Source organism: Lissotriton helveticus, chromosome 12, assembly GCF_964261635.1.
Source record: "Lissotriton helveticus chromosome 12, aLisHel1.1, whole genome shotgun sequence".
NCBI lineage: Eukaryota > Metazoa > Chordata > Amphibia > Caudata > Salamandridae > Lissotriton > Lissotriton helveticus.
Window position 1 is genome coordinate 533360620 of NC_136073.1, and position 24967 is coordinate 533385586.

The 24967-nt window shown below is 43.1% G+C and overlaps 1 long non-coding RNA gene across 1 annotated transcript in view; it reads right to left on the reverse strand.

Annotated features, from left to right (window-relative positions):
* Positions 1-14352: 14352 nt before the first annotated feature.
* LOC144798892 (uncharacterized) overlaps positions 14353-24967 on the reverse strand; it is an 877268-nt gene continuing 866653 nt past the window's right edge. Inside the window, exon 5 of the long non-coding RNA XR_013603690.1 lies at positions 14353-14566. This is a non-coding gene — a long non-coding RNA (uncharacterized LOC144798892). The remainder of the gene's footprint in view (positions 14567-24967) is intronic.

Genomic DNA, 24967 nt, shown 5'->3' on the forward strand with positions numbered 1-24967 from the left:
TCGGACCTTGCGACCGGTTCACAGTTGTTCCATTGGGCCTGGAGACACAGCCAAGTAAGTAAGGAGGCCGGTCCCCGCTCGCGGTACAGCCGCCAGTCATGCTGCCTTTGGCCATAACTGAGTGTGCAGCACCTTACCGCTAGCAGCGTGTGACATTCCCTCCTTTTTAGACATTACTTTTTTCTCCTTTTTCTCCACTTCCAGAGTCCTAATAAGTCTCGACCCTCCGGCGGAAGTCCAGGGGGTTTTGTCCTCTGTAGACAGGAGTAAGCATCCTACTTGTAGATAATTTACACATTTATTTTATGCATCTAGGTACTAGCACCTGTAGCGTATAGACCACACCGGCAATTGCCACGTTCCGTCACAAGCGCCTACACCCCCGCCTTATTCGCTCACACGTCTAGGCACCAGGCGCTAAACCACCCATGTGCGTGGTTGACAATTTTGCGTTTTTTAACTTTATGTGTCTCTTGTTTGTCCTTTTTTCCTTTACAGTACAAACTGAGAGGAAATACCTGTTACATATATCAGCACCTTAGCGTGTGCTTCACATACAGGGCACTGATAATCACATAGATCCCTGTAACATCCCACACATAGGTCCTGAAGAAAGCCAGTTTAATAAAAAGGCCTGGCTGAAACTAGTCGACCACACTGGACGTAGGAGACAATGAGTCAACCCCTACACGTCCCAAGCCTTTGTTTTTAACCTCTGCCTGGGGCCCGTCAATAAAGTAACTGTTAGGGACCCCAAGGACAGAATTTTAAAATCTCAGGCAACACACCTGCACAGCACACTCACCTTCCAAAAAACCCGCTCCGCAGTAATCTGGCATCGCAGCACACCTGAGGCGCACTCGGTGCCTCGGGTGGGGCCCGATGATGAAGCATGCCACCAACTAGGTTGGTGGGTGAGGACCTTCACACTAAACCAAATGGTTTCCCATTTAGACACATAGCACACAGACATAGCTAGTTCTCTTTGATTAACCATTAACAGAATGACCCCCTGGGATCTCTGCCCACACCGGAACTAGGTCCTCCTCCTGAACAGTAGCACAAACTGATAGGGTCCTTTACAAGGGCTTTTGACGATCTGGCAGTCCGTCTAGGTAATCTGGAAAACCTAATCAGCCAACTGGGGACTCCATGTATGTTACTCAGAGCCTTGAGACCCTCACGGGTGAGTAGCGCGCTTTACAAACTGTTTGATTGATTGATTGACTTGCTCTTCCCTGACTGCCCCTAGTTGCCTAGGAGAGTATTCTGGTGAGATGAGAGGGTGGCTGAGCCTGGCCCCCAGTGGGGAGCCGGGCTTTGCAAGTCAGGTCCCGTCCACTCTGCCAGTGGGGGTCAGGTTCAAAATCCCATTGATCAGACCACCAATATACCCTCTCTTTTAGCCCCACTCCTCTCATTTCCTCAAGCTGCTTTCACTTAAGACATCTCAAAATGCCCTTTTCAGCAGGGGAAAGGCGATCTAGACCCCCTCACTACTCATGAGGGATATAACCCAATTGAGATTATTATACCGCTACCCCAAGCAGCAGCCCCATATGTTGTTGTCATGGCAAATGCCCCCCCCCCCCTCCCTCACAAATATGTCTTTGGAAAGCTAACCTCAACTGAAAAATAAAGTCTTGCACTGGCTCTACAAGAAGGTTAAGGTTGATCATTTTTTTACCCAGGATATCATTATTGTTCGGAAATTGGGCTGGGTGGGACACTCCCTGAAATCCTTTGCAGGAGACTGTGTTGTTATCAACTTCTCAAACAGCTGGCGAGTAGGGTTCATCTTAGATCAACTCTAGCGGGTAATTGTGCAAGATGGGAATATATTTTTGTTTCTCTTGGGCTATTTTTATAAACCTTCTCCCCTTTCCTAAGATTGGAGGTATGGTAGGAGAGGGTTGCCCAGGCCTAAGCTACAGGGATCGGGGGCTACATATATTTCCCTGTTTCCCCAGGGCTCTACTCTAACCATAAGCAATCGCTTTGAGCATTTGATTGGGTTGGATGCACAGGATTGACTGGGGGTTGGGTTGCATGAGCCCTCGCCCTATAAACTCCCTTGTTCGCCCAATATTATTACTTCTTTGGCTAACACACTTAAGGTTTTGAGTTGGATTATTGCTGGTATTAGAGGAAAGGTTGTGGACAAGGAGTGCACTGTTCTGTTATGACTGAATGATATTATTTGTTTACAAGAGATGTGGCACACGGAGGGTTCCCTTGTTTTAGATGGCTATACCACAACTACCTTGTCTCGTTTGCCCTTCCTCCATGGTAGGGCCAAGGGAGGGCTTACCATTTTTATTAAATTAAATCTTGAATGTAAAATGGAGAAAGTCGATTTTCCTTCTTACTCTGTTTTAGGTACGCTCTAAACCTTTGTCAATCAACTGAGAGTTTTAGTTTTTAATGTTTATCATTCACCTCTGTGGGACCATGCTGTTGTGAGTGAGCGAGGTCAGCTCCTTAGCAACATCATGGCCAATTCTTCTAGATTCACTGCACTCCTTTAGATGGGCAATTTAAATTCATACACTTGTAATGACTGTTTTCTGTATCTGGATTTGTCGCAGAAAGATTATCCGGTGACTGGGGACTAGGACGTTTCAAACACATACACCAAGGTAATATGTTTAACAGTCTGTTTGTAGATCACTTTCTTTTGAATCTTTTTTATTGTCGAGACACCTGCAATATGTTGCAAACCCCAACTTATAAGGGAACTGGCACCAGTTCTTCTATTATTGACTAGATTTTTGTTTCCAACTGTCTCTTTGCCTCTCTAATTGACTTCAATGTAGTCGGGTACTCCTTGAGTGACCACAACCCTCTCCTGGCCTCGTTCATGTGATTTCCGACTGTGTCAGGGCTTGATGTACTTTTCTTGGAACCAGTCCTTCCTGTAGTTCAAGGACATAGAATTGAATGGGTCAAGTTGGTTCCAGTAGATTTCCATCACTCCTCACTTTCTTCCGGTCATCAGGACTTTAGTATTTGTCTAGACGATTGGGCCTCTGACTCTAACATCTGCATGCCTTTGACAATATAGCTGGTTACATTAAGTCAGCCGTTAGTGCCCCCATAGCAGTCCATCCTGCACCACCCATGAAATGATTCCACAATGCTTGTTCTAAGGCCCATAGAGTACGTATGGCCTCACTGCATAGGAAGTCATGGGATGGAGTGGGAATTAGAAGGGCCAGAGCCAGCTATCGTATGGCTCACTATGAGAGGAAGAAGTCTCTCAAGATGAAGCCCTGGGGCCAGTTGTTGGGGGTCTGTGCTCTGTGCAATTGTGTAGAGTTTTGACAGGTAGTGAGTGAACCATCCCATCTTTATCTTCGGATCAAATGAGTGTGCATGATCTGACCATTTCCCCCAGATGAGGTGGGATCACTTTGCGGCAAGTTATGACCATGAATGTGGCGAATCCCACTTGTCTGAGGAGAGGGCTCTTCTGGCCTTCGTCTGCACTGAGATGAAGTTGGAAAGCCATCATGTCCGTCCCAGAGGGTAAGGCCCCAGGCCCTGATGGCCATCCCGGGTGATTTATTTAAATCAGAGGTTGATCTCTGGGCACCCTTGCAGTTGCAGCATTTTAATGTGGGCATCAGTGGGAGGTTCCCACCATTTGGAAACATTCTATCATTGTCCCAATCTTCAAGAAGGGCAACTTGCTATTCTCCAATTTCATTGTTGGATAGTGAGGTTAAGGTGTTGAGTAGGATCCTGTTGAACCATTTGCCTATCTGGACTAATGACAAAAACATCTTTTCAGAAGCTTAATATGGGTTTAGGGCGGATCAGGTACTGTGGACCAGAGACTGAAGCTCAATATGCCGATTGCGAAGTCCGAGAAGGTGGTCCATTTGGCCTTCTTGGACCTAAGCTCGGCCTTTAACAGAGTTAATAGAACCAAGCTCTGGGCCGCGTTTGGGTGTCGAACGGACCCTACTCTCCTTCTTACACTCTCTGCATGAGGGTCTATCTGCTTCCGTCAGATATTGGTCAGGTGGGGAGTGCAAAATGCCCCTGAAGTTGAATGGAGAGGTGTGCTCAGGGTGCATCCTGGCCCCTTTCTCTTCAACAGTAGACCTTGGAGTGGACGTACCGACTGCAGGCAGTCATCGCCTGCCTATTCTTTGATATGCAAACAATGCCATCCTTATGTCTTTACCAGCCAAGGAGCTCTACAGCGTCTGTTAAATCTTTTTGTTCTTTACCTGGATGGACTTGATCTCACCACCAATTACTCTAAATCACACGTCATGGTGGTGGGTAACAAACACTAGATCTAAATGTTTTTGGGTCAAGGAACACCTCCTGACCATTTCTCATATTTAGGGATCATTTTGGATTCTTGATTTTCCTGGCAACCATTGCTAAAGAAAAACTCAATGAGGTTAAAATCGGCTATCATTTGTGTTGGCCTCCTGACAAGGCATTTGGGACATACCAAGGCAGAGGCTATGATTAAAGTTTTTAGGGCTAAGTGTGTCCAGCTAGAATATTTAAGAAAGAAGAAAGAGGTGGAAACTTCCTTTCAAGTCAAAAGTGTCTCCTCCTATCACATTTCTTTGTTTGAGGTGACATGATTTTCACGAACACTGACGTCATCGCTAAAGCGAAGTAAAAAGTGATTAATAATAAAAGTACTTACAGAAAGACAAACTTCTATAGCATAGTATTAAAGTACTGATCAAAACATTAATTAAATAGCTTTTTGTATGTCTAGCACACTTAAAAAAAACGTAATAGGTGGCCAAGATGCGGAGTGAGCGAACGCATCTCGTTCAAGCTGCTGGACCTGCGGCATTACCATAGCACCCGCCAGCACTTCAATACTTCGCTGGTGGTGGGGGGGCTTTACGGCGACCCCAGTGCAGCGTTGAGGGAGAATAGAAGAAGTGAGTTACGCTACCACCCTGCTTGAAGGCGCCGGGCACCAACGGATTTAGCACACTTTTCTACAAGACTTTTTGCAGCGAGTTAGCCCCCCTGCTCGCCCGGCTGTTCAATCTGTTTGCAGAACCCGGCACTTTTATGGCCAAGATGCTGCAAGCCTCGATCACGGTTATACCTAAGCCCAGGAAGGACCACTTGTCCTGTAGCTCGTACCGCTGGATTTCACTATTAAGCATTGATTGCAAACTCTTCCCCAGTATCTTGGCTCATAGATTGAATCCTTTTATGCATGGGCTGGTCAATCCGGACCAGGTGAGGTTCATCCCAAGCTGACAATGAGGGGACAATACAAACAGGATCTGTCATCTTATTGATAAAGTGCAGCTCTCCAAGGAAGAGGCACTGCTGTTGTCAATAGATGCCGAAAAAGGCATTCAACCAGGTTCACTGGCCATACATGTTTGCCACACTGGAGCGGTTTGGCATGGGTATTCGTTTTCCGTAGATGGATAGCTAGCATATATAGCACTCCAAGAGTGGCGGTGAAGGTTAATGGGGCACGACTGGGCGATTTCGCAGTGGGGAGAGGGAATGCGCAGGGATGCCCCTCTCCCCTTTGCTCTCTATAAGGAGCCTTTGGCTCAAAGACTTTGAGATAATCCTAACGCGCAGGGCATTCCATAAGGAGCTGGTCGTCATCTGGTTAGTCTTTACGCCGATAATGTTATTTTCTCTTAGGCACATCCATTGACCTCCATGCAGGCTGTTGTAGCAGATTTGAGGGCCTTCGGCCAAGTTTCTGGAATCAAAATGAATCTGCAAAAATCACCGGTTCTAAATCTCACTGCCAGTCATTCAACGGTGGATACTCTTCGGGCGCTGTTCGACTTCGATTGGGTAGCAGGTGGCATTTCCTACTTGGGGTTGGTCCTGCACAAGAGCCTCAGTAAAACATCGGATCTCTGGATCTCCTCCCTCGCAAGAGTCAGGGTGCCAATGGGTTCCTATCCTGCACTTCCAAATACTACTTTTTTTAAAATAAATTCAAGACATGAATTAATGAGGTTAGTGAACCTTAATTAATGAACCTAAGAAATTAACTGAAAAAATACATTTAAAGTGTAGTTATGGTTAGAATTGAAAACTTCAAAAACAATGACATTTACTAGCTATTATTAGGAGCACATTCCATAAATTTTTCACCAGCCATGCAGCATAACTTGCGTACCAAATGATCAAGTACAGCATCCATGGAAATTCCTTCGGCAACTCTCTATGCACTGCTATTTCCAACTTAGTCTGGCCTTTAACCATGAGTATTGTGGCCTTTGGCTGCATGGAGTGGGGAGGTTGTCAGCAGGTTCTGGGTAACCTGTGTGCCCATATTTTTGCAGGTGACCAACACCTGCAGTGCATTGCTTTCAGCTGAATGCAGCTTTCTTAAAAATTGTTTAACGAACCAAGTCACTAAGTCCTCTAATGGCAGAAGCAATATTTTTCTCACGGTTCCCGGATCTCTCAGTAACACAGGACTGGTCCCACTGTACTGAAATGGCTAACGGGAGATTAGGCGCCATCAATTAATCAGAACTCAATTTCTTTAGTTTTTGGTATAGCAGGACCTTCGAGGGACCAACCATCCAGATATACTACTTTTTTAAAAACCCTTTCGAGCCTAACCTAATCATCTCTAGTAAAGCAAATTTCTTGAAAATGGTTGCACGGATTTACCCTAAACCACAGAAAAACGGGCAACAGCCTTTACTACCCAGTTTTTACCAGTAATGGCTGTTTCCCTATATATGTATTCTGCATATATCCGGATACATAATATATATATTACCTACTGGCGGTCGCCAGTAGGCAGTTATAGTTAGGACCTAGTTTCCATAGGAAATTCACAACATTCTATTTGGAATAACTTTGGCGCCGGTGGACGAATCTATGCGAAATTCTCCAAGAAAATGGCCTGCTCCGCTCTTTCCCTGAAGTTTGGGGTTGATTCGACAAGCGGGGGCCAAGAAAAAAGGGGGTCCCAAAACGTGTTTTCCCCATGCAATTTTCCATAGGACCTTTAGCAAGGGCTACAGCCCAACGGCTGACAGGAATTACACAAAGTTTGGCAAAAAGGTAGAGTTCGGTTCGCAGATTACCCTTTTTGTTAAATGGTGTAAATCCGTTCAGTAGTTCCCGAGAAAATCAAAAGTAAAATCATAGATATATCTATAGGTGAGTACCGTACGCGTTCCTTCCCGAGCACGAGCTGAAAGCTAATTGGCTGTCAACACTCCAAACCAGGAAGTGTTAGCAGCCATCTTGTGCCTTGCAGTGAAACAAACGTTCAAAACACGCAAAGGGGGCAGGGTAGAAACACCCTGACCCCCTTGGCCTGCTCAGGGGGTCCCACAAGGACCCCCAATGCCCCCAATTTGTTTTTGTTTTTTAAACAAATCGCGGGTTACGCGTAGGTACGCGTACCTCGTGAAGAAAAAAAAAATCCCGGTCTGCTTTTTTTAAAATTAGCCCCCGGGGGGACCAAATCCCAGAGGCATAATGTAAAAAAAGTGTGGGGGGGCCCAATTTCCCCCACACTGCCCTGGGGACCGTCACCCCCCGGGGCAAAGTAATTATGATAGCAGGGGGGCACACGGCCCCCCCGCACCGCTACGCTACCCCCCTGGGTTTTGATATTAATGATGGGGGCCTCTAATGCCCCCGGGGACCGCCACCCCCGGGGATTTATTACTAAGTATGCGGGGCTCCCGGCCCCACCACAGCCCCGGGGACCGCCATAGTGCATTAAAATAAAACAAAATCCAGTGTGGGGGGGCTCAAGCTCTCCCCACACGCCCCAGGGACCCCGGGGCTCTAATATGTAAAATAGGGGGGTCCGTGACAGACCCCCACCACCACCCCCGGGGCTTTTAACAGGTGGGAAGGGGGCCACGCGGCCCCCCTCCTGGAGCCCTCGATGGCCCTGGGGACCACGACCCACCAGGGCCGGCTCCTGCAGTGTCCCGGGGTGCCCACTCCCGGGACACTGTTGTTTGCTATGGTAGTGCAGTAGCCTCCCGGCTCTCACCCTACCACAGCAAACTGCTTTAATTTTTGAAAGAGAGAGCATGAAACCAGCTCTCTCTTTCAAAAATCATAGCGGATTGCTTTTCTGCATGGGGAGCAGCATGTTAGCTGTTCTCCATGCAGAAAAGCAATGCGGGGAGCCGGCAGGGACCGTGGGGGGATTGGGGACCCCCCCACGGCCCCCAACGAGGAGGGCCAGGCCTCGGGAGATGGGGTCTCCGGGGCCAGAAGTGGGCCAGGAGGGGGGCTACGCGGCCCCCCCACCCAGAAAAAAAAAAAAAAAAAGTCAGGCCCCGGGGGATGGGGTCCCAGGGGCCTTAAGGGGGCATAGGAGGGGGAAAAGTTGGCCATGCCCCGGGGGATGGGGTCCCTGGGGCCGGAATCGGCCCCCTTCCCGTAATTTTTTTTTTTTAAAGAATTGGGGGCAGGCCCTGGCGGATGGGGTCCCCAGGGCAAAAAAAAAAGAAAAAGAAGGGGGGCTACACAGCCCCCCTTCTTAAAAGTATTTTTTTTAAAAATGGGATCGGGAGGAGGCCAGGCCCCCTCCCTGCACCTCTCTGCAAACGCGCATCCCCTGGCCGTTTGCAGAGAGGTGCCCAGGGACCCCCGTATGCAAGGGGAATTAGTTCCCCCTCTGCAAAAGCACCAGGGGGCTGCGTTGCAGAGAGGTGTAAAAAGGGGCGTGGCCTCATTACACCTCTCTGCAACGCAGCCCGCTGGCACATACTGGAGGTTTCTGGTGGGTTAGTTGGCCTCAGGGACCCCCAGTATGCAAGGGTAATTAGTTCCCCCTCTGCAACGTGCCAGGGGGCTGTGTTGCAGAGAGGAGTAAGAAGGTGTATGGCTCATTACACCTCTCTGCAATGCAGCCCCCTGGCGCATACTGGAGGTTCCTGGTGGACTAGTTGCCTCAGATGGGACCTCAGGATTTAAGAGGAATTAATTACTCAACCTAAAACACGCCATAGGGCGTGTTTGCACACGTTACCTCAGGTCCCGCCCCCTTCCTTCACTATTGAGCAAAAAATTCCTCTAAAATCAGCCGAACTACGAATTCCGATTTACTCACCTGTTATCAAGAGAGACCTCAGTGCTGCATCTTTCAGCTCACTACTAATCCTGAAAAGTAAATTTAACTGTACTAACCAGTAACTTGAATTTCCTTCCATAGGATATCATTGCCTGCTATATAATATATATATAAATTAAAAAAATATTAAATACAAAAATATTACAATTTTCAAAATTTTAAAAACATTTTTTTTCCAATTTATATTATAAATACGTAATGTAATTTAAAAAATAAAATATCTCAAAAGAAATACTTTAAAACAATATAGTAAATTATTATGAAAAAATATAACAATTAATACATTTAAAAATGATCATTTACAAAACCTTTGAAATTCACGGATAAAAACATAGGTTTCACACATGTTATAGTTAGCTGGACATTTCACTCATACAAAACCATTGAAATTGCCCTGTTATAGTTAATTCAGCTAACTAATACTCGCGCGCCCGCAATGCACTGCTGATGTCGCATATTACATCACTCATGACATGGTAAGTGCTTCACTGATGACATCTCAAACGACATCACTGATGACATCATCCTTGTGAAAGAGTGGCAGACCTCCTCTCACCCTAATATAACCTTTGATACACACATTCAAAAATAGAAACTAACATTTTCAAAAAAATGGATATACCAATACCAGTTACAACAACCTATTAGGTAATTCCAACATCTACATACACATCCACTTATTCACCAACAGTTCTATATAGTCACTCATACATGTACTCACTCATCATATGTACTCATACACCTATACATCCTGTTACACACAGATACTCATTCATAGAGTTGCTCACACACATACTCACACATGCAAATAAACTATCAAACAGCCATTTACTTGCATATACAGCTATAAACACACCACTACACTAACTGCTACAGAAAAGTACACATACTTACTCTCTTAAACAATCACTTATAGAAACACATACTTATTTATACAGGAACTATTCCAATCTCTCACTCTCACATATACTCACTTATATACATCAATACTCACATATACTAGTTTAAAACATATGTAGTTACTCATAAAGATACTATTGAGACAGTCATTCACTCACTAACACACCCATACACACACTCATCCACCCATACAGTCCTGCACACATTCTGTCTTCAAAACACATACAGTGAGTCAGTCATTCATGCATCTATGCGTTTAGTAATACTCCCCACCAAACCATACAGACACTCATTCTGATACTCAAAAACAACTAATAACCCATATAGACACTCATGTAGCTACTCACCAACCCATGCAGCCACTTATACACAAAGTGAGACACTAATACAGATATTTACACATTTAAACATTACAGCGCTAATACATGTATTCACTAAGATATACTTAATAAGTCAGTTATACAATCAATTTTTCAAAAAAACATTCATTTACACACTTATTTACCCATTTATTCTTCCATCGAAGCTGAGCTAATTATAAATTATGCCCCCGCACTGCACTGCTTATGACCTCACATATTACATCACTCATGACAGATCTGGGACTCTTGAGATACCAGGAGGGTCTGTGGGACCTAGCGAGAGTCTAGGATTAAAAAATCCAGCATAGGGTTCACAAGTCCTGCGATAATCATTTTATTTCTGTTTATTTTATATCTAGGGAGTTCCCACATGGACTTTGGGGTCATAGTGGGCTCACCTCCTCTCTCAGAGCTTTACTTTTTATTTTTCCCAGAACTGTCCAAGACACACCATGATGGGCAGTGGCAGCCACAACAAAACATTTTCAGAGACTGCCAGCCAATCAGAACATGAGGAGAGAAAAATCTCCCTGATCTAATTGTGTGCATTTATGTTTTTTATTGAGTCCCACGGAGGATCTCGAAAGTAACAGTCCAGATATCGCTATATTTTCCCACCCAGTTAAGCCTAACCCAGAAATATTTAATTTCTTGGAAACTACTGAATAGATTTACAACAAACCAAACAAATGTGCATCCCTGAGTACAGTTCTTTTTGCGTTCAATGTTTGGTTTAATTACATTCAGACTTTTTTTCTGTAATGATGAATAATTAGTAGACGCTTAAAAAAGTCTCACTTCAAGAGGTGGGATCAAGTGATGAAAAGATATGGTTTGGATTTTGCCTGTTTGCAGTCTGAAGGGCAACTACCAGCAGTGACATGAAGGAAATGGAATAATTCAAATTTACTGCCTGAGGCAGAGAGTGAGGTTGAGTCACTTATCTCACATCAAATACCAATCAAAGGGAGTGGGATATTATCACATATCCTGTGATGTTCAGACTATATGTCTCATACGTGGCAGCCTATTTAAAAAACGTATGACATTTTCTTGACGAAATATGCAAATATTTCACTTTCATGGTGTAAATAAAAACGTTCTTTCATCAGAAAATAAAAGACAATGAAATTTTGCAAGAAATAGAAAAAAAAAGTCCAATCCCGTAAAAGGTTCTTTTTCATTCCTGCAATATCGGTGCTCTGCAGAGTGGTAGGCTTTGCGCGGGTGAAACGTCAGTTTCCAATATATTACCACGACATTGTGAGTTAAAAATGTCTTTGCCTCTCACATGATCATCAGTGCTATTTTTACGAATCTCTACAAAGAGAGGGTTGGCAAAATTATAAAGCAAGGGCAGATGCCTGAAAGAACAGGAGCTGTATTTAAAGCACAGTGTCAGTGTCCTAATGATACCAACAGGCATTGGTGAAGTAGACAGCGACATGATGATGATATGTCATATTCCATTTGCGCAGTGCCAATTTTCTTGGCATTGAATCAGTTGCCCCTTTTAGGGACAAGAGATGTAATAAGAGCATCATGTGACGGCGAAATCAGAGGAGAAACTTTTCTTTTACTTGCAGACCACCATCTCTACATAGGTAGCTGGAGTCAATTTGTTTTCAAATATCCATCATTTTCATGAAATCAAACATATTATGCAAAATAAATCTAGCGAGTATCTTGATTTTTGCCATACTTCATACAAAAAATTATGTGAGATATCGGTAAGAGACGAGTTAAAGGAGTACGCGACTCCTTATGGAGAAAATGCGTCTAAGCAAGACATATTTTAGTTGAACTAGTTCACCATGAGAAATAAATCACAATAAATTTCACATTATGAGAAGTGTCAATTAAGGCACGTTTCATCTAATGTAAAAGTAAAGAATAATGGAAGTTTACACTAAACTGACAAACATTGCGCACAGTCCCACCAATAATACACCCTGGCCGTTATTTAAAAAAATATATATGGCTAGTTAGAAATATCAACTGAACTGACTCCAGCAGTCTCCTTTTCCCACGTAGACCAATCAGATGTCGCTACTGTAGTCAAGTCATGCTCAATTTTAAATTTTATTTATTTGAGTCGGGTAACTAGGAAAGTAGATACTACCTTCTCATGTCCAACTCCTCCCCCTCACCGTAAGTATAGTATGCCTCCCCATTGCAGTGTGAGGCAATGCATCGACTTGCACTGCTTTGCCTCACATCATATCTACAAGGCCATGAAAAGTCACATAGGGTGGCTTTACATGGCTTTGTAGATATGGCACTGCACTTTGCGGTGCCAGAAAATCAATAAAAGTGGCTTTCTGGCAGCGCACAGGGACTTTCAAATGAGGCCCTATGTTTTTTTTCCAGTCATTCATTATCCTAATGTTGCTAAAAAAGGATCGTTCATTCTCCGTTGAATTCACAAAAGCCCTGCTCATCCTATATCCGATGGTCCTTCACCCATATTCCCCCTCACCACTGACGCAAACCCCTTTTGCAATATTGTCACATCCTTGGGGTCCCTGGGACGCACTCAGATCTAAGTTTGATTGATTTGTTTCTTATCTCGTTCTGTGGCTTTTTAACACGTCTCCTTACCGGGGATTCCCCGATACGGGGTATTCTACACCTGTATTTCCTCACACTGCGCTGTGACCCCTTTATAATATTGCCTGTGAAATTACTGCTATGCCATGCTACCTATGGCCATTGGAATAGGCGTTTTGAGCAAGTGAGGTACTGTTTGTGAAGACTTTTAATAAACAGATTTCAAGCAAAAAAATAGGATCTGTTTGGATAGCAATACATTTTTATTATGTGAAAGAGCAGCTATGGAGAGATGAGGGGCACTGTTGGGGCGGTATATTGCACTGGGCGCCACTAGAGCTAAAGCCAGCCGCGGCCCGTGTAGGTGAGAGCGGTGGGGCCGTGTTGGTGGGGGGGGGATTTCAACAGATGACGACGAGGAAAATTAATTATTTATTTAATTCCCCCCCCCCGGTCGTCTGTCAAATCCTCCTCCAACTCTGCCCCGCTGCTCTTACCTGCGCGGGCCGCTCCTGAAATGATGATGAAATGATTACGCACTTGTATAGCGCACGACTACCCGTAGGCATCTTGGCGCTTGTACGAATACCACCGAGGAACCCTTCCTGGCCTTCCCCTGTGAGGAGCCCACTCCTGGGCACCCCCAAGGTGAAGTCAGGCATCCTCAGCGTTGTTGGGGCCATTGTAGAGATTAAGCAAGCTATTGCCCAGAGGTGCAGAGTGGGACTCATGATTAGAATAGGCACCGAGGCGAGAATTATCAGGTCCGAGGAAATTGAGCCCGAGACCCGCCGAGGCGGAAATTGAACCCTGGTCCCGGCCAGACTACTGCATCAGGGTCTGCCGCTCTAACCATTGAGCCACACTTCTTTACTGCTGGCTAACGCTGGCCCTCCAAAGCCCAACACTTCGCCTACTGTTGCGCAGACTGGAGTGGTAATAGTACATTTTATCCCTTTGAAATCCAATGTTTTCCCTGCTCTGTTCCTGTTTGGAGTAAGAATGGTAAACTCAAATCCTCCAAAGTCCAAAAGTTTCCTCACTGTTGGGTTTTGTGGAGCAGAATAGTACATTTTACCCCTCCAAAGTTTAACACCTTCCGTACTGTTGGGCTATTTGGAGTGGGATTAGTACATTTTACCCCTCTGAGAGCCAACACCTTTCCTAATGTTGCGCTGTTTGGAGTGGGAATAGTAAATGTAACCACTCTGAAGTCCAACACTTTTCCTACTGTTCCTTACACTCGAATGGTATTATTAAATCTAACTCCTACGTAATCCAACACTTTCCCCATTATAGCGGTAACTGGTGTATGAATAGTAAATCTAATCCCTCTCAAATCCAACACTTTCTCTACTGTTGCATAAACTCGAGTGGGAATAGTATATTTAATATTCTTAGACTCCAATAGTTTTCATAATATTGATTTTATATCATCATTGATTCTGGGAAGGTTACAGACGATGAACATTTTTAAACCTCAACGAGTCAACAGGAACCTTTCGGAGCCACTCAGAATACAAATTAAATAAGGCTGGATGGCCGTGGTAGATTGGATCGGCAATGAATGTTGAACTGAGCTTTTTTTAACCTCAGTAACCAGACGCAGATCTTCCAGATGAGTCAGGCATAGCTCTTTCAGTCCTCACTCCATTTTACCGTTCTGAAAAACAGAAATAGACTTAATATTGGTATGTGTGTGATGCATGTATTTTTGGTGTAATATTTGTTTTTGTTTTTATTATCTGTAAAAATGTTAGTAGTTATTAATTTTTTTTTGTTAAAATTTTGCATTTTTAGTTCCATAGTGGGATGTGAGTTTATAGGGGAATAGGGTGGGAAGTTATTTAATTGCCTCAAATTGTAAAGTGCTCTGATATCCTACGGGATCAAGTTCGCGCTATATAAGAACTTTATAAAAAAAATATGAAAAAAATAAACAAACATTACTAGTGTCATAATCTCAAATGTTAGCATCGTATGGTATCCGTCTTTGTCAAGTTAGTTGGCTATAACAGAATCTACCATCAAACAGAAATAAATTGCTTTTCAGAAAATTACTCAATGATCCTTCTGACATTGTCCTCAAAATATTACATTTCTGAACCTAAGTAAAAGTAAAAAAATCATACAATGTTCTTGTGATATTACTTTTATTGTTCGCTTCTGAAAAAGCATAGAGTGTAAGTGACCTTCAGGCAACTTTAGTATAGTTTTGTCTCCCTCGTGAGCTCCACGGGGAGTTTTCCCAGGATGAACAAATGTCTGTCGGCACACTGGATCCTCAGTTTACCTGAATGCTCATTTTGCCCGAACAATGTGACATGTTGCTTCTTCAAAAGTATTTTTCCCGACATATTGCACATACTGAATTGCAATTTTTTGACGATGTGAAATATTCAGGAGGTTGCAAGCAGGTGCTCTATTAAGTGTCACAGCCTATCTTTCTTTATCTTTATTCGATTATTAAAAATACTCACGAAATAACAATCATCTCATAAAATACACAGGAAACATCAAAAGTGAAGATACAAATTACACATAATATTATTAAAAGTTCTTAAAAGTACGAAAACATAATGCATTTTTTAAAAAGGCTCCCACAGAAGAACACACAGCAGGATTAGTATCACACCAACATTGTCGAAAGCCCTGGGCTTTTAAAGTAAGTAATACATGTCTGAGTCTAAAAATGTCCAAGTACTTAAAGAAAAAGGTAAAGTGCATCAGTGTCTGAAGGGAGGTACCATCACAAGGGCACAAAAAACAACGTTTAGTGTGGTACTGACTCAAAGGGAAACAATGATTGCATCCGATACAGTCTAGCCAGAAACTGGTCAAGAGTGACCTTTCCCAAACTTTGTTGACCTGAGAGAGAGATAAGGTTCGGTACCCTGACTCGTATGCATAATATAGACTCTCAAAGATGGTTTCTCAAGTTCCTTCGCCTTATAGCATCAGATGCAAGTCTCAGGAACTCCTTCCTAACCCAACCAGCCTCCATTTTATTCAACAGATGTGGGGATATAAACAGCTCTGGCTTTCCCACACTATTGGCAGTACTCCTAATATAACTTAACCATGGGATGTTATAATCCAAATCACTTGCCAAACAGTCAGAAATAAGCCTCTGTTAAAATCAGTGTATGCATTCCCACAACACACAATCCAGAGAAGAAGTCGAGCAAGCTTAATACTATCTTCCAGAAATCCCAGACCTCCTTCTGTAAAAGAAATTGGGGACTACCTGGCCCTACCTCGAGCAATCGCTCTTTCTGCTATGAAGTGAGGCAGTCCCAATACCCCTATATAGATGCCCCAAAAGTTATGATAGGTAAACACTTTGGTTAATACACCTCAAATGAAGACAAAACTGGTTTGTTACACATTCTAGATACCTGCCCAAAAACAACCCACGCAGAGAATTAAAGCATGAATAGCACTTCGATAAACAAGGCAATCAGCTGGCCCTAGAGTCAAAAGTTCTCCTAAAAGAGAACTAATTGACCCACCTAATAATTTCCCCCTATATCACCATGGCCCGGTTTTGTGTTGTGGCTTGCCATACATGGTATAATGTGTTTTGGATATGTTAACTTCTAGGTCTAAGTCGTCCATGTATTTAACAAAGGCATCAATAAGACCTTGTAAACAATTATGTGTTTGTGAATGCAAAACCACTTTATCGGCATACAGTAAGACCGGTATGTGCTTACCTTTCACTAGCTGAAGATCCTTTACGTGAGCAACTAAAAAGTATTACAAACCGTTAATAAATAAAAGAAATACAGTTGGGGCTAAAATGCACCCCTGAGGAAACCCCTAAAAAGGTGAAAAGATTTGTTGAACTTACCCTGCATACCATACCTAACTGACCCCCGCATGCAATGCCTGTAAAAATTCAACTATCAGGTGGGGCATGCCCAACTTAAATAATACATACCAGTGTTTTGAACTATATACCGAATCAAAAGCACTGCTGAGATCCAAAAAGGCAAGATATAAAGAGCCATTTTTGGCAATCGTGTGTTTCCCTAACAAGAGATGTAGATTCAAGCACTGCTCTTGAGTCCCAAGGCCTTCATGAAACCCATACTGTACAGATCTGAGAAAATAATTTTCCTGGGCTCAGGTCTCAAATCTGTGTACAATAATACGCCTCACAATCTTGACCATTGAATCCAACAAAGAAATCGGTCTGTAACACAGGGAATCCTTTTTGTTTCCTTTCTTTAAAACGGGTACTATGCAAGCCATTTGCTATGAGGCCGGTATTTTCTGTGAGACGGCGGCATTAAAGACAGTAGTAATGATAGGTGCCCGCAGAGGTATATTTTCTTTATAAAGGTCCATTGCTACCCCATCAGGGTTGGGTGTCATAATAAAATACATTTCAATACATAATTCATGCTAATGAAAGACAATGTGTCTTTGTTAGCAGCCTACCTAGTTAGATAAAGCATCCATTGTAGATACCACACACTGTTTGTAGGCAATTTGTTTACATTTTTCAGATGTTTAAAAGGTTTGCATACCTGTGAGAGATGTATCTCTTCCCTCCCAAGTGCAAAAAAAGGCTGTTTCTCAAATGCCTTCTCTTCAAAGATAATGTTCATGTGCCTCCAGCCATCAACCAAAGTTGGCTCAGACAATGTTTTTCAATAAATGACAACAAATAGGTCTCTTGTGCTTTTGTGTCAGCCAGAATTATGGAAAAGATGGTCCTGCATATTGAAGTAATGCAGTCAGCAACATTTAGGTTATATCAATTCTGTTGACCTCATGATTAAGTCCCTGTCAGCATATACTTGGGTTAGTATGTTGTCTATCATCAGATTATTTTAAGGAGTAGAACATACAGTGTATAGCATGTGAAGCCTCAATTAAGATTTCAGTAGGCACATTTGTGTGATGTGATTTTAAGTCACTAGATGGAATCAATCTCTTTTGTCAATATTCATCTAATTAGTGACCATTCATCAGAAGAATATATCACACAATGAGAAGGAAAAATGTATTTCCTAAATTATTCTCCCTTTACCATACATTTGTGTGAGGATTAAGCCCCTCCAAAGCTTTACAAATTAAAAACATGCCTGTTATATCCTGGCAAATATCACTCTGAGTTTCTAAAATAAGGATGTTATTTTGAAGCCCTGGCTCCCTGCCCAAAGAAAAGATCACCTTTTAAATAGATTATTCTACTTTACTTACCCCCAACTTCAAGCAGCAGATGTTTGGAGCAGAATATATTATCATACAAGATAGTCAATATTTTGTTAATTATGGGTATGCTAAGTTGGGAAACCGTTTTTCACAAATATAATGATATTTTTTATTTCCACATGCTAACTTCTAGGTCCTCATTAGGTGTGACCTGGAAACAGAGCATGGGCATTCAGCAATCAGTATAATCAATACTGTGCTTTAGGACCACACCTTTGCTGGGCCATTCTATGTTCAGCGTCTGTAGTATAACATAGCATGTAGGACTAGTGTGGCGACCTCAATGTATGTCATGCTGGATACTCCCCTCAAGTGTTGGGGTTTTCACTTATAAATCATTGCTATCAAGAGTGCAAGTCTCAGTAGTGCAACACCTGGAATGCTACAACAGCCAAACAACATTAGATTCTTTAACAAACGCCCAGCCCTGCAAACGGTGTCAAAAACATGGAGTGTGTAATTTCAGCACTGATTCCCGGACGTCATCTCCGGTAGGAGTTCACTTTTAACGCTCAATTCTGTTATCCACTCCTTTTGGGGTGGTTTTATTACACTGTCGCAAGTGTTTTTATTTCCTTGTAGCACTCTGTGCAGGGAGGTGCCTGGCTCCCCTCTATGTTTTATCATCTAATTTCCTTGTAGCACTTTGTGCAGGGAGGTGCCAGGCTCCACTTTTTGTTTCATTGGTTTGTGTTTATTTCTCACTTTTAAGCTTGTTTCTTATTTGAGTTTGACTTACTTTACCGATATTGCCAGGCAGCACCAAAGGCGCACCTAAGGGAAGCCTGTCTGTGCCCATTCGCTTCCAGTCGGGGTCAGGGGCCAGGACCCCTGTCCGTATCACACCACATCAGACCATCCACTACTCAGTCACAGAGCTCAGACACCTAACACCTGAAGTTTCAGGAGACTGCCTTCAAGCACTTAAAGTAGACACTTTCCTATTAAAATGTTTCAAATGTGGGTTTTACTTAAACCATGGGGAGACACTATCGATCTTGGACCATAAAGTGCAGTTTATTTTGATCAACTACCAGTAATTGATCAAACATAAATATTAAATATTTGATGTACTCCCGGATAAACAACCAAATGCATTTTTTATGACTGAAACATGGCTCATGGAATCCTCTGCACCTGATATTTAAGATGCCATCCCGCAGGGCTATGGGGTGCTAAGGCAAGATCACCCATTGAAAATGGGAGGAGGCATTGCAATTGCCTACAAACTTACTATGAATTGCTCCATTACTGAGACCAATCTAGCGGATTGTGAGGCAATATTTTTCTCTGTAACCTTATCTAATGATTTCATTTTAAGGGGCTACTTACTTTATCGCCCCCATGGCCAGTAGCCCATTTATTTCTAGCTTAGCAGAGAACATCTTGCAACCAGCTCTAAACCATTATAGGCTGATGAGATTGGGCAACCTCAACCGGCACTCTGATAACATTCTCAGTCTTGAGGCCTGATCCAAAAGCAGGTAGCTTGAAAGGGCCCCATAGTTCCAAAAGGTAGTAGGTCCCATCTATCGACCAGACCATACCTTAGACCCCATTTTCTCAAATTTCTCTATCCTTAGGATTGAAACACCTACAGCAGTTCCTTGATCAGACCACTATTTGATCGCATTTAATATGTCATCATTGGAATCTACACCGACTTACAAGACTAACCAAGTGATAACCACAAGAAAGCGGGCAAAGGGCAACCCTGAGACCTTTTCTAAAGCACTTCTGGCAATTAACCCTGAGATAGGTGAAGACGTGCATACGGCTAATTCGCAGCTAGAGAAATGGATAACAGGAGCACTGGATAGCAATAGCCCCCAAGATTATCAGGAAACAATCAAGGACTCTTAGTACTGCAACATGGTTTAATGAGTCCTTAGCTGCAGTGAAGAATATGTGCAAACGCCTAGGGCACATTTGATGGATGGACTACAGTATAACCGGTCAAGTTAATTACAAAAATAAGCTCAAGCACTATCCACAAGCTCATGAGAAAAACGTGGCATGACTTCTATACTTTAAAAATAGAGAATGCAAACAATTCCACCTAATCATCGTTGACAGCTGCAAAGAGAATGCCTCTTGTTTTGCTTCTAAAGTAGCTATGAAATAGAATACACCTTTCCGGACGAAGCTCGAAATTACAGGGACCCTGGCAACCCTCCAGTGGATTTAGCTATTGAGAACGCCTCAATGAATTTAGTGTCCCTCATTTGGAAGATCTAAAAAGACTTTCTATGGAATTTAAATCAGGGACTCCTCTAGTCCCTATATCACCTAAAATCCTAATGCAAGGGATGGATGTTATTCTCCCTCATCTCCAACAGCTGATCTCAATGTCTTTTTGGTCAGGTTTAATCCCATGAAAATGGAAGCACGTGGTGGTGCTTCCCTTACTAAATAAATACTTCAGCTGATCCCAAGCAACTAGAAAATCTGCGACCCAAATGGGGTTTGAAGTTTCCACAGCCAATCAAACCGAGATTAGTTTTTGTGAGTCGCTGGAGAGCAAAATCGATGTGCTGAATACTAGAACTGTGGCCTTGGAAGACACTGTGGCCGGCCTCTCAGTCCATCTTGGGAAAGCAGAATCAGACATTACTTCTCTCAAAAAAGAAGGGCTAGTCCTTCCAAAAAGGCTAAAAGTGTTGGAAAATAATGCACGACGTAATAACCTCCTTATTCTTAATGTTCCTGAGGGGAGTGAAGGGGTTGATATCAACTTGTTTGTAATTGATCTCTTAAAGGAGTCTCTGGAATTGGAGCAATCAGAGGATGTTCTGGGAATGGATATCCAAAGAATACATAGAGACCCCTTTAGGAGGAATACACAGAGATCCAAACCCAGGAAGATTCTGGTTAATTTCCATACTTACTCTTTGAAACAACAGATCCTCAACCAATCTCTGAAACAAAAGACCCTGAGTGCTAAAGGCTTCCTATTTGAAATAAGATCAGACTTGTCCAGGGCAACTTTAGACAGGCAGTGGGAGTTGGGAAGGAGACTGGAGGATTTTAGGAAACTGGGAGCTGTCACACAACTTAAGTTTCCGGCTGCCCTAAAGATCATGCATAAGAACAAAATGTATAATGTTAGAACTATACAGGCGGCCGACAAGCTGTTGCTTCTGATTTTTAAATGGAATGAAAAGTTAGCATTCTTTTTCATATCTCTTTTCTTTTTTATCTTTTTCACTTTTGGGAGCGAGGGTTAGCGTGAGTCCTTGGGGTGCAATTCTCTGGACTTTGTCCGGATAATTGGGGCAAGGGTTCCCCTGGGAGGGTGGGTAGGCAAGGGCACGGGCTACAGGGGTGGGTGTTGCAGGGAAAATGTAAAAAATAATCCTCATTCTCTCCCTAGTAATCTTTCCTTTCTTAGAATAACTCATGGTATTAATATGTCTGGACTGCATAGGCTGATGTGGATTCTTAGCCAAAACGTGGTACGATGGAGTGGAGGCTATTTCGGTTATGAATCGTTTACAGATTCTCTCCTGGAACATAAATGGCCTGCGCACTAGACCTAGAAGGGACAAGATTTTGCAATATCTGCAAGATTCTAGCGCGCAGGTTATTGTCCTTCAGGAGACCCATTTATTAGAATCAGAGATGATCTCTCTTGCCGAGAAGAATAAATGGATTGATTTCATAGTCAGTACAACTCAGTCTGTGAATATTAGGGGGGTCGCAATCCTTTTTAAGAAAACAGCAAAGGCACGGCTCCTATCCCAATTCGTGGATCCAGGTGGCAGATGGGTCATTGTGAATGTCAACATTTTAGGGACGCAGACTACCATTGTCGGTTATTATGGTCCTAACCAAGATGACCCTTCTTCTCTTAAATCTATCTTTTCTCATTTACTAGAGTTTCCAGAACCAACCATCCTGGCAGGGGATTTCAATATTGTCTTGGATCCATTTATTGATAAATCACCTGACAGTCACGCTTTGGTCCCCTCGAAAACTAGGGCCTTTTTACTTGAAGCCATGAGACAATATGCTTATTCTGATATTTGGAGGTTAAGATCTGGCCAACAATCGGGTTTTCTTTTCGCAACTATATCGGCATCAGTCTAGGATCGACTTTATATTGGTTAGTCACTCATTGAAGGATTTAGTTAAGAACATTTCATATCTCCCCTCTCATTTATCTGATCATTCTGCTGTCTGGCTGGAAGTGGAGGGTACTGTTCCCAGTTTCGCTAGGTCATGGTCCTTTGATCGCTCACTACTTTTGGAGACAGAATGGTTCATGAAAATGAACATAGCATCCGCCTCAAAAGTGTGCGCATGGGACACCTATTAAGCTTTTCTACGGAGCCAAATTACCAGCAGGGCTGGTTATAGGAAAAAAATATATAGAGAGGAGGTTTCCACTATTGAGGCTGGAATAAAAAGGTTGCAATCAGAATTAGATCAATCCAATGGTACCTCCCTTGAAACATCTCAAGAGATACAAAACAAATTGATGAGTTTGAAGGACACCTGAAAACAGTGTTAAATACACGGTTACTTCGTAGGTGGGAGGCTAGTAAAATTGCTCATTTTGAGTATGGCGAAGGAGCAGGCAAGCTTCTCGCCTGGAAAGCAAAGTTCGATCAAGCTAGAAATAATATTCGGTCAATCACGCAAGGCAACCTTACATTTACATCAGATGAAGACATTCGTATGGCTTTCCGGTCTTTTTTTCAAGACATCTATAAAGAGGATAAATGCATTGACCATTCAAGTATTGAGACCTGGCTGAATGAGGTCACATTGCCTTCCTTACCCACAGAACAACAAGGGTATCTTGATCAGCCCATTACACAGGAAGAGGTTAATAAAACTATTGTGAGCTGTAAAAAGATGAAGGTGACAGGTCCCGATGGCCTCCCCTTGGAAATTTATAGAGTCCTGGGTAAGGAAATTGTTCCTATTTTGACTGTTCTTTTTAATCAGATACTACAGGAGGGGGTAGCCCCCCCAGCTTCGTGGGATAATACATCTATAAATCTGATCTTAAAACCTGGCAAAGCTGCATTTAGTTGTGGGTCCTACAGGCCAATATCTATCCTGAATGCAGATTATAAAATCTTCGCCTCTGTTATGGCCACAAGACCAGGCCTCTCCTATTCGATTTGTATATCGAGCCCTTTGTCCAACGGTTGAGGAATGATTTTAACATCAAGCCCTTTAGGTATGGGGAGTGGGAGAGGAAGGTAGCCCTGTATGCAGATGACATTTTGATATTTTCCTCTGATCTGCATACAGCTCTTCCCTTGGTTGTCAAATTAGCCCAGGAATTTGGAGAGGTCTCCGGGTAGGAAATGAATGCCTCCAAAACAGATTAAATGGCTTGGAATATGGGTGAGATTCAGCAAGGGCTGCAGCATAGCTCTAAAATGAGATATCTTGGAATTAGCATCCTTCAGGATGTTTCCAAGATTGTTGAAACCAACTTCTCTGATGTGGCGAGGGAGTGTCGGAAACTTATGCGAGCATGGGCTTTATTACCCCTGTCTATTTTGGGAAGAGTAAATTTAGTAAAAATATCAATCCTGCCTAAAATTACGTTTCTTTTCAATACCATTCCACTTTATTTTGAGAACGCCTTTTTGGTTAAGCTGCAGAGCGACATTAATTAATTTATTCGGGCTTATCATTCGCCTAGGATTGCCTGGAAAAAACTAAGGCGGGGGAGGGAAAAGGGGGGCCTAGCTGCTCCGGACCTCCAGTTGTACGCTTGGGGTTTCCAACTCTCTTATTCTCGCATGCTATGGAAAACGCCAACTAACACCGGGGCTGGTGGCATGTTCTTGGCCATGCTTAGAGGTGCTAGGTTACCAGAGGAGGGTTTTTTGTTCAAATTTGGTGATACCAAAAAAAAAAAAAAATCAAACTAAAGGTTTTACAGGGCTTAGCTAAAACATGGGCAAAGTTGTGATGCTCAGTAGCGCTATGATATTTTTCTAGGATGGCCCCTTTGTGGGACACGCCGGGTGGCCCGGGATGACTTAAAGATAGACTGGTCTTACCCCTGAGAGAAGCTGGGATTGAGGTCTGGGGAGATCTGTTTGTGGAAGGGACTTTAGTTTCATGGGAGTTTCTTAGAGTTAGAGTGGGCATAGGCCTTTCTAGGTTCAAATACTTACAGATGGTCAGTTGAGCCCAGTCACAGAAGTCCACCCAGAGCAAATACCAAATTGGAGGGGGTAACTATTTGGAACATTAGCTGGTTAACAAGGTTCCAGGAAGGAAGGAAGTTTCTTTCTGGTATCAAGCTATATTGGAAGAGGTAGATGGCGAATTTCAACTGGCCAGCAATCTTTGGGGCAGTTCCCTTTTGGATCATGACAGTTAACATCTGTGGATAAACTCCTGTAAGACTCTGTGGGAGGTAGTTAAACCAGCATGGCTTCGAAGGAATCACCTGTTTACTATACACAGGGCCTATTATTCACCTCAGGGACTATCAAGATTCTCAAAGGCCCCCCTGTGTGTTGCATGAGGTGTGGGACAATAGCTGCCTCTGACATTCATATGTTTTTCGAATGCCCTGCTCTCTCCTCCTTTTGGGACTCCATTGGTAAAACATTGACAATATCCTTTGGGTGTTTTGTCACTATCAATTTACCACTGGTTATCTTTGGTCAGGTGGAGGGCGTGACAGGCCCCGCCAAACAACTTCTTTTTTATGCCATCCTGTTGACCAGAAGAGAAAGTTGCAAAAAATGGATGGAACTCTCACCACCCTCCTTTTTGGATTGGCAGTCATCAGTGTTAAAAGTTTCCAGATTAGATCTTATGAGAAGAGGCAACCAAAACCAGCGAGCCTTCTGGAATC